The sequence below is a fragment of the Ischnura elegans genome (assembly GCF_921293095.1).
Source record: "Ischnura elegans chromosome 13 unlocalized genomic scaffold, ioIscEleg1.1 SUPER_13_unloc_3, whole genome shotgun sequence".
In the NCBI taxonomy this organism is placed as follows: Eukaryota; Metazoa; Arthropoda; class Insecta; order Odonata; family Coenagrionidae; genus Ischnura; species Ischnura elegans.
In genome coordinates, this window is record NW_025791659.1 from 2274712 (window position 1) to 2291028 (window position 16317).

Below are 16317 nucleotides of genomic sequence, written 5' to 3' on the forward strand. Positions count from 1 at the left end.
TTTTCGATTAATTGCAGTGCAAAATGTTTGGTTAAAAGTTATTCCATCACCTGGCCGGAAACGAAATTTAAGCCCAACTTCGGCGTCCACAAGGTCAGATTACATCCCCAGTCTTTAAATATGAGAAGGTGTTCCAAAATTCTACGATGTAGAATGAAAAATTTTTAAAAATATATTTTCTTTTCAAATAATACAATAAACAAGCACAATGTATCACTTATTGTTGGAAATATTTCATTCTTCGATTTTAGGCCTGTTGCATACGCAATCCTCTAGCGATGGAATACGCAAATAAAGTCCGGTATGTAAGCTAATCCTTGCTAGCCTGTTCAGTTATAAGCAGTTATAAGTAGGGCGTCAATGAGGATGGAGTTCGTGTATAATATTTGCTGTCTTTTCTGTTGAAGTGCGATTTATTTTTGAGGTCCCATGTAAATGTGAGCACTTATCCTTCATTATTCTCAAGTTTTTGCGTTATCGTAAGTCGTAGAAATGAACGTAATGTATTAGAAATTTGTAAATCACTGAGGTGCTGTATGGATGATTTGTTTGATGAGTGAGCTGGTTTTTCAGATAGAATGAGTTATTGCTGTGAAAACATGATTATTACCACTGGGAATTTCTCTGAGTCTTCAGAAAGGAATTCCGAGGGTACTCCGTGCAGACTTTGCATGAAGAAAAATGATTATCGTTACAACATATTCTTTTCAATTGCAGCAAGCCAGATAACTGTAAAGGGTGCCTTATGCGATTTTGTTGACTTACAAGTAAGTGAGGGTTTACATTTTATTTATTTCCATAGTTATTGTTTAATTCCGTTGTATGGGCATGTTTTCCACAAGTCTGAAATCTCTTGCATGTTTTCATTCCTTTCGTAGGTTGCTGTTGGTGATAGCCTGCCTGCCACTATATGCCCACTGTGCTTGAAAAACCTCATCGAATTCAATGATTTCATAAATCTTTGTCATAAATCGGACGGAGAACTGAGAAATTTTTCGTGTAGAAATTACCTCAGGGTGAGTTCATCTTATTTTATTTCATTGGAAGCCTCGTGTAACTTTAAAATAATGTGAAATCATCAAGTAACCAGACATTAACTTGTTCGTGTTAACTTGCCGTGTAGCCCGGCCTTAATGGTTTAAAGTTCATAGAGACTAGAATGAAATTTTTGCCAAATGTTTGTATTTGTGGTTTCAACACATTATAGCAATAACTTGAAAATGTAATTAATCGTGTATTTGATGAATCACTTGCCACGACGGGCAATGTATTTGTTTGCACGGTACATTAACACGTACGGGTTTATGCCTAAATTTGTTCCCAAAACCCAACTTTTGCGAATGCATGCACAGAATATAAAACTTTTTCTAATTTGGTTCATGATTTCGTACATGTAGCGTTCTGGTCCACAAAAATAATTCACGAAAACGTACATTAACTCATACCTGTAATGCATCGTGTAAACAGGCCTTAATGCTTAGTGACTGCATCAATGTATTACATGAAAAATAAACTGAAAAGCTCATCTTATTAGAGATGAAAACTTAATGTAGCATTACATTTGTTTCTTAACAATATTGAATGTAATGAAAGGACCTCGCCAATGATCCACGGAGCAGTGGAAAAAGTCCAATTTCCCACCTTGTGTTTCCGAATCCTGACGAGGCATTAACACTAGAAAGCCGGGAAAATTGTGTCCCCTAGAATTCCGGGACGGTGTCATTTTGACACCCATGTTTTTATATGTATGTTACGTTGCAGATTAGTTTTATTTCTGAGTCGATAGTGTAAACTTTTGTTTAATACTAATTTTGTGCCCTAATGTTAAAAAAACTTAATGTTTTAGCAATGTACCATTGAAGTAAAAAAAATTTTACAAAAAATTCTCTCCTGAAATCAAAAATCAAAAAGATTGCGCTGAAACGTCAAAGGATGCATGAAAGTGTAATAATACCTATATATAATCATTGAATACTTTTTTATAAGTACTTATCGTTCACTATAATTGGTTAAAATTTATGTGCATAAAACAATTAAAATGAATGTGACAGGATTGTTTTTCTTTTATTATTGTTGTTAACTTTTTTCATCAATTTTTCGTCATAGAATCTATAAGTGTGCTTCAAAAGACGAATATTAAAATAGAACCATTGCGGCCTCAAAAGTACAAAATTTTTTAAAATAAAATACAAAAACTTAGGATGAACCCAAAAAGAAATCGAATGCTTTTTCATACAGACTTACAAAAAGCTACCTCTAAATAGTAGATTCTCTACATTCTGGCACTTTTGGTCTGTTTTGGCCGTAGGTTTACTGACTTTTCAATTAGCATACAAAAAGCAACAGTTCTGTTATCATTGCATTTTATACTTGACAATCTATACTATCTATACATCTATACTTGACAATCCCTAGTCAGTTCTGGATTTGGTTGCCAGATATTCGTTGACGCAATGTGAGGAAAAGCAAGCTATTCTTATAAATTTTGTAAAAATAATTCGGGACATTTTTTGTGAAGTTATTTCCTTATATGTATTATCCAGGAATTTATAGTGACCAAGTCAAAAGTATTCTGGAAAGAAAAAACAGGCAATCGCCTGGTTCTAGTTCTGACCAAATATTTCCGCCATCAATGATATCATATTATGATCAAGAATATCTACTTCAAAGTTTATCTCATTACAACACCTTAAAGTTTCGGGCAATTTGTTAGAGTTGTTACTAATGTCAATATGAGGGCGAAGAGATCATAGAACAAGAACACATTTTTTTTCTGTTTGCCCTGATGAACAATAAGTGTTTTGCCACCCATTTTTGTTCAATTTAGTTGATTATAACTTTTCCCGAGAAGCTTTTATTTCACAAGGTATTTCCTTTCTTCGCTTATTTATGGTTCCCGAAAGGCAAGTACCCTTTTGTTTGGAGTAGAGCTAGCAAAAGTGATTTAAAACAAATGCCAGTGGTTACATTCCTGCCCTTGCTCATGTAGGGTTACATACGTTTCAACACAACATGATCTGAAACGCGATCGCCAGCTTGAAGAGAGCCATCCTTGACGCCTCTGGTCAATCTGGGAGTTAATGGAATTAGTTTACCAAATAGATATTGTCTTTATATACTGAAAACCAGTATTTATGCCTATACTTATCAGGCTTTGGTGCCATGAAGTGCTTGAATGGACGTCTAGCTTTGCTTAGAAACAGCTGTTCGTCAATGGTTATGTTATGGTTATAGGTTATTATTCTTCAGCAGAGCCATCTCCTTAGGATCTTAAACAAGGAGTTAACGTCGCCTTGAAGTCTACCCAGTGCCCCTTCCAGGTCGGCACACCATGTCACGACCACGCACAATTTCTTTTCTGTCTGATAACCAGTGTAGATCTAGTAACTCAATTATGTGTATATGCGTATTGTAAAATAAATATGTGTATCTTTTGTGATTAAATTACTAAACTGAAATATACAAAACACTGAAACTGACCATGCTAACTATTTTCATCATTTTTGGATGATCTAAGTTGCACCTCCTGTGCAACCCAATCGTTTTCCGACTCAACATCTGCATCAGACCCTTTCTCCGACACGTCTCCAGAAATATCGTTTAGTATTGCAATAATTTGCTCTGTCGTAACACGTCTATGCAGTGCCATTATCAAGACAGAACTGCTGAAGCAAGTCAAGCAGCAGGTCGCGACACACTAGTGACCCAGTCCGCAAAACACACGTGCGAGCCAGGCAGCCGAACACAGAGGCTCAGCAGCAGCTCTGCATTGTCGCCCGCATCACGTCACTCATATGTTTCAGGGAAAATAAGTGAAACCGCGGTAAACACATTAGCTGGTTTGTAGGCGAATTATTTGCAAAAGGCAGCGGAATATACTTACGTTACAAGCTACTAAACTTTTGAAAAAAGTAGTATTCAGCCGAGGCACATTGAAATTATGTAAAACAAACAATCATGAAGGTAATATACTATACTAAAATATATTTTACTATACATAAAGGTACTACACATGAAGATAATGTAATACACTATACTAATTTGACAAATAATTATCAAGCCGCATCCCACGAGACACCTAAACCGAAGAAATAATTGATATAATATACTGGATGTCAAAATGACACCACCCGGCATTCAAGGTAAATTTGAATTTTTGAGACGAAAAACATCAGGGGGGTTATCCCTTTTACTGTCTTTTTGTTAAGATCTAAAAATGATTAAAAGTCACGAAAGATTTTTTTCTACAGCGCACTCTAAGGGCCAGCTTCATAAAAAATGTAGCCGTTGGGTGTCAAAATGACACCCTTCGGCATTCTAGTGTTAATTAACTCGCAGTTGGTACTGCAATGGTGACGACCGAAGTCGCTTTTTCTTTTGGTATAACTAAGTGTTTTAAGTCTTAAAATCAGTCATAAAAGTGGATGATGTGAATTTACCAATGACCAACTCACAACACATATCAATGAACGTGAAGAATTTTGTGGAATATGTTTTCGATGCATTTCTTTTGCTTCTTACCTCCTTTTTGCTTTTACAACAGAATAATTCTGCTGCAAAAATAACCAATGAGGCATTTCAACAAATCGATTTAAATATTTTAAAACAAGTTGAGAAAATTGATTTGAGATACCTGGCTGTTTAGTGTACTTGTTCGTTACTATGTTACAGAATTATATACGTACGCATTTTTTATATTTGTTTGATTGATTGATTGATTTGATTACTTTATTATTTGTTAAAATTATATGTCAGATGCTTATAAAAAATTTATGTGCTCGGGTAAAAAAATGTTTATTCAAATAATTTTTTGTTTAATAATGTTTTATGTACATAATATTGGTGCTGCCAAAAATGAAAGTGTGGTTTACATTTATTGCTTGGGGAAAATGGGTTCATTTCTATAGGTATGCTATTTCTAAGAGATGGTTTTTGCTGTGAAATACTGTTTTTTAATGTATTTAGATGTTTTTCCCATGCAGTCCTCATAATTCTTGCAGGGGATATTAAACTCTGTACTGCTTCTTAAATCAGTAGAGGTCGTTGCGCTACCTTTCTTCCTTAAAGGTCTGTTTACTCCATGCATTTACCTGTACTAGTTATTATCTAAATAAATTAACCCATGAAGGTAAACAAAAATGCACCGTGTAACCACAAAACTTGGGTGAATGCATGAATAGAAAATAGATCCTGTTCTGATATGGTCAATGCATATGTACATATTTCATTCTGATCTGCTGAAGTCGTTCATGCATTGACTAAATAACTTGTGTAGTTAAAGTTATTAGCGTATGCAAAATAATATTTTTGCATATAAAATATACATGCAATATAAATAATTCATGATTCTCAATATTCTTGTTGCTGGAGAGCTTCAAAGTTCAGAACAAATACCAAATTCTTTCATGCTACAAAAATGTCATGTGACATCAGCGAGGAAGCAGACCTGCTCCTTGGCAATAACAAAACAGTAATGACGATAACAAACATCTACAACGATACTGATTCATAATGTGACAGGTGTGTGAAAACATATGTGAATTGTTTAAAAGATTTATGGTGCTTGTATTGCGCAATGGTTAACTCCGACTTCGTAAAGACTCATCCTAGGAACATTCTGAAGGTAGATTAATAGATGCACTGAATACAAGAGACCTTCACGTTGTAGAAATCCATCTTACTGATTTGTGAATGAAATAAAGTTCCAAATTGTAGAAACAGCAAAGTTTTTTTCATTCACAAATCAGTAGATTAATTCATAGCCACTTATTTCTTCTCCAGTAATGAAGAGATTCTTGGTGTGGAGTTGAGAAGCTGCGAAATTGAAATGTAATATTAATTAAATCAATAATCTCATTCACTAATAATCTAAAGCTTGGTTTGTGTCTCATGTAACTACTGTCATTTACTCATTGTTTTTAATGTGTACTTGGTGCAATATTGAAATATGTGATGTTAACGTTTGAATGTTTGCACTGTTGAGGCTAAGGTGACACCAGAACATTAAGTGAGAACAGTAAGCTTATACTGGGGAAATCGCCGTGGATGAGGAGGATGAGAAAGTAATAAGCACTATTAGTCAAGATGGTGCTGCATCTTCCAGTTTACATACATTCTTTAAACCTGTCAATTATTCAGGATAAATATTTCACATGACTGATGATGAAATTATGATATTAAAAAATAAATTTTATTGAGAGGTGCATAGGTCTTACAAAAACTGGGGCAAATAGTCTACTGGCACCACATAAACCTATTGTTTACTGGCCTCTGATGTCACGCTCAGCCAACATGGCAATGGGTCCTTTTGAACGCAAGATTATTGTATAATTTTCAAAGTGAAATTTTGCGAATTATACGAAGCTTAGAGAAGAACTGCTTTCACTTAAATTTACAGCGCAAAGGATATTTTTTTATCACATAATCATTCATTTCCAGTAGAATTCCCCATTCCGAGGGCACTCCTGTGCAGACTTTGCATGAAGAAAAATGATTATTATTACAACATATTCACTTCAAATGTGGCAGGCCAGATAACTGTAGAGGATGCCTTGTATGATTTCATCGACTAATAAGTAATTGTGGGGTTACATTTAATTTATTTCCCTAGTTATTGTTTTGTTCCGTTGAATGGGCATGCTTTCCACGACAAGTCTGAAATCTCTTGCATATGTTTTCATTCCTTTCTTAGGCTGCTGTTGGAGATGGCCAACCTGCCACTTCATGCACACTGTGCTAGAAAGAGCTCATCAAATTCAATGATTTCAGAAATATTTGTCATAAAATTGACACAGAACTGAGAAAAATTTGTCTGGAAATTACTTCAGAGTGATTTATTCTCATTTTTCTTTCATTGTAAGCCCTGCATAACTTTCAAATAATGTGAAATCATTCACGCAAGCAGATATAATCTTGTTCGTGTTGATGTACCATGTAGCCCGGCCTTAATAGTTTGAAGTTCATATCAATGAGAATGAAAAATTTAGGAAATTGTTTGTATTTGTGGGCTCGACAGATTATAGCAATAGATTGAAAAAGTAACTAAATCTTGTATTTGATGAATCACTTGCCATGACGGCCAAAGTATAATACTTAGTGACTGCATCAATGTATTACATGCAAAATTTACGAAAAAGCATATCAATTAGAGATCAAAACTTAATGGAGCTTTAAAGTTTTTAATTAATGATATTAAATGTTATGAAAGGAGCTTGAAAATGATCGACAAAAAAGTGAAAAATGTTCAGCATTCAACAAAATACATGAGTTGATTAATTTTTACAAATACAACCCATAAATTTGATGTTAGAATTGAATGAAACAAATTTATGTTGAATTCTTTAATCTTTGAGTCATCACAGACAGTTTGGTATAGTTTTAGTTTTAGCTTATAATAACCCGGCATAACTCACGCGAGATTACCGATCAAGGTTACTCGAGGGGGGTGCTCCTGAACCCCCTTGTTACATTTAAAAAAAATGGGTTTGACAATATTTTATTTGAAAAAAATTACCAGGATTAATGTTATAAGTATAGCATCAATGAATCTACAATGGGTCATCCCATAAAGGAATAAACAATTTAATTATTGTTATTATCAGTGCCCAAATACAATACAATAGAGGTGAACAAGTGGAATTAGATTTTATTGTGAAGGAATCTAATAGAAGGGAAAAATTTCAGTTTGAGTTTGTCATTTAATCATCTGAAAGTACTTATTATGATTTAAATCAATTTTTACTTGCTGTTTTAATGTGAAGGGAGAGCGTCATTCTCGCGGCAGAGGTGACTCACATTTGCCCAGAAAAACGATTCTCGATTGTAGGGTTGACATGTGTGAAGCAATGACCACTGTGACCCAGTGTTCCATCTGAGAAATTTTTGTTCACACTTCCAATACATACCTGATAATACTTGGATTATCCTGAGATTGTACTTGGGGGTGGTGTTCCCCCCAAAATTTATAACCTAATCCTCATCTGTCTCCTTCAAAATTTACTTACTTCCTCAGAATCTTCAATATGCACTGCGAATAATATTATCATGGCATTGGCATGGGACTCCTTTTTCGCCGCCTGCTGACTCATATTTCCGTAACTTATGAAAGTTTTGTAGTCTAGGTTCTTAATGAACATTAACACATATTGATATTTTTACACTTTATTTTCCTCATCAGTGATCCTTAGAATTTTTCATACAATCCTTGAAAATAAAAATCATATGGCTCACGCACATCCAATTATTGCATGAGCTACAGAACAATTTTGTTTTAATGTCTTTATTCTGCCGACATACTATAAATCCACCACTTCTTTCTTTTCAGCTCATTTGAGATCATTTTGTTTCTGATCTTAACCTTCTAAATGACTCTCAACTCCCTCAAAATATTTCGCAGGAATTTTGATTTTTACGTCTTCGTAGATTTATGTTATTGTACGGACTGTCCCAATGGTGGTGCGTCATTTTTGACCTCTAATTTTAGTAACTCCCACTCCAGCAAATATTCGTGAGAATTGGCATACTGATGGTGAAAGGTCCTGAGTTTTATTAAATGCAAGCAAAATTTTAGCATTTTGACCTTACAATGTGGGCCTAAACCAAAATTTTGAATTCGCCTTATGGGGTTTCAATGTTAAAAAAATCAAGGTGGAAAAAAGTCTGAATTTCATTGATCTGAATGTCAATTCTTAGGTTTTCGGACACGAGGAAACCGAAAATGACACTTTCGTTTACGAAAATTGAACTGTTGACCAAGTCAGGTCACAGTCAAGGACATAAGGGTGGCCAAAAGAATAGCATACAATCAAAGGTGTCGATCCATGGGTTTTTAAGGGTGCCCAAGTCATTGGTATTGTCCGAATACTCGTCTTATCCAGTATTTGACCTCCAAGGCTAATACTGAGGTCGAAGGTCATAGAGGTAAATTTTGGGCCATCGTGACAACCAACGTGTCGAACCACAGGTTTTAAAGGGTGCTTAAGTCATTTTTGCAGTTCATTTATCAGTATTGTTGATTTTTTGACCTTAGGAGGCCACAATGGGGGTCAATTGTCTTAGAAGTAAGCGTCGAGCCATCGAGACAACCAGTGTGTCAAACTATAGGTTTTAAAGGGTGCTTATGACAGTTTTGTAGTTCATTTATCAGTATTGTTGATTTTTTTACCTCCATAGGTCATAATGGAAGTAAAGGGTCATAAAGGCATGATTTGATGTATCAAGGAAACTAATGTCACCAACCAAAGGGTACACATATGACCCATTTTGTTAAGTCGTTAACCTCCTGAGGTCTTAAGGTGGCCCACATTCACTGAGGTTTGCACAAAAATATCCATGGAATTAACCCGCCAGCCGGAAGGTTTTCAAGGTTGCCCCAAGACAATGGAGTGGTGAGCACCATGCTAAATCAAAGGTTTTAAATGTGTTCTAAAGGGTGGTGCCATTCCCATTCCAATGTTACTAAATGAGTGATTAAGAAGGGGGTTGCTTTGAGCCAATTTAAGACTTAACTGTGCATTGAAATGAATTTAAAATTTTGGTTTAAATTAATGAGAAAGTCTAAGTCATATTTATAACTGATAATAAAATTAAATATTAAGTACCCATTATTCAATGTGCCCTCCCTCGAGTGACGCATAATTGAATTCACTTGACAAATAATCCAGTAAAAATGTCCTCAAGCAAATCAGGGTAATAAACTCTGCACATCTTATTATCTCTCTTTTCTGTTCTTCGACATTATTAAATGTTTTTTTATATCCTAGCTGCTTTAAAAACCCCCATAAAAAGAAATCGCACGGAGTGAGGTTGGGGTTTATTGGTGGGCACTCAACTTCTGTCCCCATGGATATCAGCTGATTTCCAAACTTCTCTTTTAGCACATTGATGTCTGCCTTAGACCTGTGTGCAGGAGCTCCATCCTGCTGCAATCACACTTCCTCTGCATTTACAAAGTTTTCACTCTCCATATCCCGGTGAAGTCTTTCCTCAGCTGTCTGTCTGTCCTCACGTTCTTTTCGAAAAAGTATGTCCCAAAAACATGGCTAGCTGTAATGGCCATGAACACCATTACACCACTTCACTTTAACGACCGCTCATGCTTGCCTTGGGATTACTCAATGTCGTCCAATATCGTGTGTGTGCTGAAAAGACAGCACCATTTTGAAAAAATATTGCTTCGTCCAAAACCATAAGCTGAAGCATTAAGGCAGTGGATGAATTTCATTTTTAATTTAGATACATCATACAAGTTGATATAATATTTTCAAAAGACATTAAGAGCAAAGAAAAATAACATGAAACAACAGAATGAATGAGATACTAACCTGAAGTGTGAACATAGGGTTTTCATTAAGCTTGTCAATCATCCAGTTGCTGAAATGGTTTCGATAGCCATGATCTCCTTCACGAAGCTCCTGCACCATTCTCTTTTTATAAGACCTCAAATTTAGAAGTTTTAAAGGGTGTTGTAACACAGATCTGGAAATGTGCAATGAAAGTGCACGATGGTGGATGGATCTTGATGTCTGAAGACTGAAGCCACAACTGTGTTTCTTTGCTTTGATAGCATTGTTGGGTGTCCTTTACAATTCCTCATCTTAAAATGTTCCATGATGAAACAATTTCCCTTCCTGAATTCGTCGTATAACCTGTGGTCCTCTTTTCTTCTAAGGCAAACTCCAATGCTCAAAGAAAATTTTACGATTCGTTTTCATAGCTGACTTTCCGTTTAATATGTAAGTCTCGATTAGATCCGCCCCGGATTGCGGGAGTAAGGCTCTTCATGGTGGTTCTTTCCACTATGACTAACGACAAACTAATGCCAAAGAGACATGCAGCTGAAGTTTCCCAAATGGGTAGAACTAGAGATATTATCGCTGTGGGGCCGTGAACTTAAAGGAAGTTTTTCTCGTACTTCAGCCCTAATCAAGCCATACTTTGACTATCGATTGACTTTCATGACTCGGCATCGTTGTTCAACGATCGCAATTTCGACTGAGGAGAATTTGAAGAAATGATTTCATTGGACCTATTATTAGTATGAAAGATTTCCCTCCTCTTGATTTGTAGGTTGCACAGTCAGATGGCTTCCCGAGATGCATCTGTTCTCGCTGTCTGTACAAGCTGAGGTAAAACAGTATCTATGAGGACTACTGTGTTTTCAGAATCCAGTGTCTTGAGTAACGCTCCACCTTCCAGCTATAGTTATGATTGGAGGGTAAAGGCCACGGAAAAACAGCTGCTTGATGCTGGAGTTGAGCAAGATCCTCTGAAAGGGGGAGAGCTGGGAAACGTAATTATTTGGCGTTTATTTATTTGCATAAGAAATCCCCCAAAGAAAATATGCGGCTTTCGTCTCTTGGGTCAAGAAATGTCCACACATATATTGTCGTCTTTAGTTGAGGAAAGGTTAAATGCACTGAAAGCGATATCTTTTTATTATATTGAATTAGTCACACGATTTCTTTACAATCAACTATGTAAAGGTGCTTTGCGGCAAACAATGTTACTTAACCTTTTTTATGTGCTTACTATAAAAGTTCTGTTTTGCATGGATTTTATTGTTATTTTACAAATTAGCAATGTGTTCAATGAATTGCCATCTTGCTATTCCATGTTTCCTTCCTGTGATTTAAATATTTCCTCTATTTGTCACTCAATATGAAGTATAGGCATATAATTGGATTATTTGATTTTTAAAAACATTTTTACGCATGTTCACTGTGTTCATTTTACATTGTCACCATAGGTGTATTCAAATTGAGCATTTTGTCATCAATGTGTTTGTGGCATTGGAAATAATGCAGAGGTCACCAAAATTTTTTTCCCGGTTGCCTGTTTGAACTTGAGAGTAGCTAATTATGCTATTATCGGGAGATGAGAGACAGATGTCCTCCTGATTTTCAACCGAGTACATTGTTGGTGTGTTTTTTCATGAGGCGTGGAAGGTGGAGTTGTTTGGCTGATCTTCACCCTGCCTATCGTGGCCACACTTGCCTTTTCATAGTCAATCGCTAGTGTTCCACGTGTGATTGATTTTGATTCTCCATGGATTACCCGAGATTTACAGGCACATAATGGTGGGAGACAGCCATTTTGTGTGGTTGGTGTCTCTACTGGGGTACCACCTTGAGAGAGGCAGGGGAAGTTTTTTTCTTTTCAACGAATCCTTAATGCAACTTGTTTTCTATACTAAATGCCTCAATTGCTCATAGGTTGTCCCGCTGCCGTTGGACTTTGCGTATCGGGCCAGAGCATGACAGAATTGCGGAGAGTTTTGCTGGATGTTGGATGCTTTTATTCTCCAATGATATTATCAATGGGATCCAATGACTTGGGGAGGAAAGTTAGATTTCATCAGCTGATCAGGAATTTCCAGTTCTCAGGTACACAACAAAGGCAGTGTTCACAATATTTTTGAAACTTTTTTACCATTAAATGAACTTCTCATTTCCTTCGAATCTAGAGGAAATATTTTGGCATTAATATATTCGTTGTATTTAGAATCAGAATCATTTAGACTAATTTCATTTTGATACATTGATTCAGGAATACAATATATTCCTTTATTCAGCCATGTAAGGGTGCTTCAAAAACTTGCGTCACTAAGCGACCTGTACACCATAGCTATTATTTTCATAGCAATTGTAAAAGGTTACATTTTAATGATATTATTGTCCTCTCCACGGTTTTTCAATTTTGGTCAATGTCACCATAGCTGTTTCTTTATCAAAGACAGAGAAAACATATAGGCTTGAATGAGTAAATGGCATTGAAAGCATTGTAGAAGTCTCTAAATCATAATTGAATTTGCATGCAGCAGCAGTTTAATTAAACCCATTGTAGCATATGAAGCCACTTTCGATTTCAATAGCTGGTGCATGAGAGAAAGAAGTTTTTAATTCTTGAATAAATGCATTGTCATACTGTTCCTTCGTGGTTCGTGGAGGGGGGTGTTGATTAGCTGAGCTTCCTTCCGGGTATTGTTGTTGCACTTTCATTTTCCCTGTCAAAGACTAACGTACCTGTAACTGTTTGTCCTGCAATCTTCTTCAGAGGCTATTTTCAATTCCTTGCCAGAGATTTCACCATATTTTATTGTTTGCTGATAATCAATTGTCCACTGCCAAGTTTAACGTCCATCTTGACAACTCACCATGTCATCTCAACAGCCGGGCCCATCCGTTACGAGTTAATTCTTCTGTCAACTGAAAAGCTTGGTTGTTTTTGCATTTAAAGTAATGTGTGCACACGAAACCAGAGTGTTACGTGATAATGTGTTTATTGGTATAAGTGCTATAGTGGGAACGGATATTTAACAAACTTATCATCATTACAAAATAGACTTATTTTAGTTTAATAGTGGCAATTCATTTGCCTTCATGAGAGGAACCTTGCATGATATATTAATGCATGAGCTCCAAAAGGGAAGTTCTTTGGAGTATGCTATTGTACAATTTATTCACATCATATCAACTTACCCTCATCCCTTATATGAGTTATTTGATATCATTTTCGCATGAGTTGAAATTCGTGGCAGTACTGCATGGCTGGTGGGGAATGTTTTGTTCAGGACTATGAATCACTAGTACTTAATGCATGTAATAAAAAAATTAAAAACCATAACTGCAAGAAACATATTTTTCAATTTTAGCTTAGCAAATATATCATTATATGACATGATGCCAGTGAGTGCTGTAATGAGAATCATATGGCCTCATGTATCAATGCATGGGCTCTCGAAGGAGGTTTGTTGGAGTACACAAGTATAGCCTATCTACCCATTTCAGCAATTTTTAATACATGATTGTGGAGCTCTGTTGTCACATGGATGGGTGGAAGATTCTCCTTCAAATTTTGATTTCCAGTTTCTATATTATCATGAATCTTAACGGGAAAAGTATTTTTTAGGGGAATGGGGCCTTTTTAGAAGGGGTCTTGAGTTACGGTGACATAAGAGCATCCATGGTTGGGGATCCTGCTAGTTGGTGAAACTGAAGGGATCTGCAGGCATGGGTTCATTCAAATTGGATTTTTAAATATAATGCACTCATGTTCAAAAGCCTCTAGTGGTAAATCCACCTCCTTATTTTCAACATCAATATGTTTGCGTGTTGTATGCGTCAGCCACCAAAACTTTTTATCAAGTGTATTAAATTTTTGTTGAATTTTATGCATTTGTTTGTTCATGACTAGTTGATAATTCATAATATTGTCTCTCACTTAAGTGGGGATAGTCTCTTTTAATATTTCTCTGTTTTAATTCATCAATAATGTATACTATAATGGTACTATGTACATAAAAATTGAATCTCCATGTCAGCACAATTCATTCTCCATCCTGAAGCTGCCAGAATTCCACCAACCATCTTGTAGATGCAATGATTCTCTCAGCGATGGCTTCATATTCTAAGGTGGTATTTTTTTGAAAGTTACCATTTTTATATGCAAATTTGATGCATATCCTTCAGCACAACATGGTGCTTGGAGATTTACTTTGGTTAATAGTTTTTTGGCAGCTGCATTGGAGTACCAGGGCTTTGGTCATAAGTAGTATGTTCTCGTTTTCTGCAATGCTCCACAGATGTGCAGGAGAATACATATGTGGTATATACTTAAGTGGTGTTGCTGCATTGGAATTTAACCTATGTAACCTCTGGTATAATCTCTACCCTCAGTAAGCCTGAACACTCTTGTTCATCCACTTCCCTTCCCACTGCTCCCATTAATAAGAGGCTGCAAAATGCTGTAACATCTCTAGGCAATGACTAGAAGTGGTTAGTGGTTATGTAGTCTCATCAGTGCCAGCTGTGGAATTGCCTCTAGGGTCTTAATTATTTGGAACTGTGGTATACCCACATTATAAAAATATTAAATTTTCTAATATGCTTAATAGGTATTATTATCTTAATCATCCTTTCCAATACATATAATTTTATGCGGCAGTATTTAAGTTTATCCAGTTGGTTTTTCCAATTATTCTCATGCAGGTATTCTTTACTTGACTGTTCCAGATGGATTTCTTAAGATATGTAAAGGGCAGAGCAGAGGCGAACTAGGACAACAGGAAATCTCTTCCCTCTGTCTATCCAAACAACATTTGGATACTCCGAAGAGAGCCGTGCCTCAAGAGTCCCAGAGGCTCAGCTCAAGGCTGTGAAGTGACGTATGGATGTTAACCCAGAAGTACTTAAGTATGAGACATTTATCTTAATCCAGGCACAGAAGAGACTGGATTTAATGGCAAGAAAGCGGTCCGGATCTGCCCTGCACACAACTAAGCATCAAGAGGTGAAACCCATGGTGTCCACCTGTGTATTTCACTGTTAAAGTATCTTACCTAACAAATCTCACCTCAGGAATAGGAAAGCAATGAGTGAAATAGTTGTTGAAACAAATAAACTGGCCTGAATTTGAACTATTTTACTCAAATCACTAAAACATGTGAAGCAACCTTTGATAAATTTTGCTGACAAAATTTCGATTGATTGTGATAAATAAAGATTAATTTCTCCTTTGTTTCTGCTTGTGCACAATAATATTTTTATCCGTAAATTGCTCATAACTGTGTTTCAATACTTACATGTATGTCAACTACTTGATTTTACTTCATGACTTCTACCAAAGCAACTTTCAGTAAGTATTACCCCAGCAATTTCAAGGTATGCAGTTAGGAATTTTATATATTTGTAGAATGTCATTTAAATTAGGTTGTTGATGTGATCATGTCATGGTCTTTGATTGTGAAAGCGTATATTCTCTATACTTGCACCACAGTGGGCCATGAAATGAGTTTCCTTAAATCGATAATTTTTGTACAATCTGCATATACTGGAATACAGTAAATTTACCTCTATATTGCAGCCACACTTCTTCTCCTAACCCTGGAAGAGAATATATGCAATTCATGTGCAACATTACTTTCAGTTGTAATAAAAATGTTGATTTTGAATAAGCAACTTCTTATTATATTTTTTCGAAGTTCCACAATAAAATACCTAGGCTGCTTATGCATTATTCTTAAAAAACATCAGAATTACTCATAAGCGTAACAAGTATTTAATAGTAGCTGTTTAGGAAAGCATGCCCTGCGGAGAGGGGGTTCGAGAATACCTCCGCAGTATCCCTGCTTGTCGTAAGAGGCGACTAAAAGGGTTGGTGTCGCAATAACTATGAAAGTTATTGCTCCTATGTAATAAAAATGGGAAATAATAATTTATTCCATCCTGGAGGCATTACAAGAATGTAATTTACAGGTCAGATTATAACTAAAAGTAGTCATTCTACACACTCTAAAAAGAAACTTTGACTATAGGAATG

At 35.9% G+C, this 16317-nt stretch overlaps 1 long non-coding RNA gene across 2 annotated transcripts; it reads left to right on the forward strand.

The window, feature by feature from the left end:
* Positions 1-884: 884 nt before the first annotated feature.
* On the forward strand, positions 885-15949 carry LOC124172789. 2 transcript variants are annotated; one of them, XR_006868268.1, is made up of 3 exons: positions 885-1016; positions 12213-12383; positions 15012-15949. It is a non-coding gene; the product is annotated as an uncharacterized LOC124172789 (long non-coding RNA). The 2 variants fall into 2 exon arrangements; XR_006868269.1 differs by lacking the exon at positions 12213-12383.
* The last annotated feature ends 368 nt before the right edge of the window (positions 15950-16317 follow it).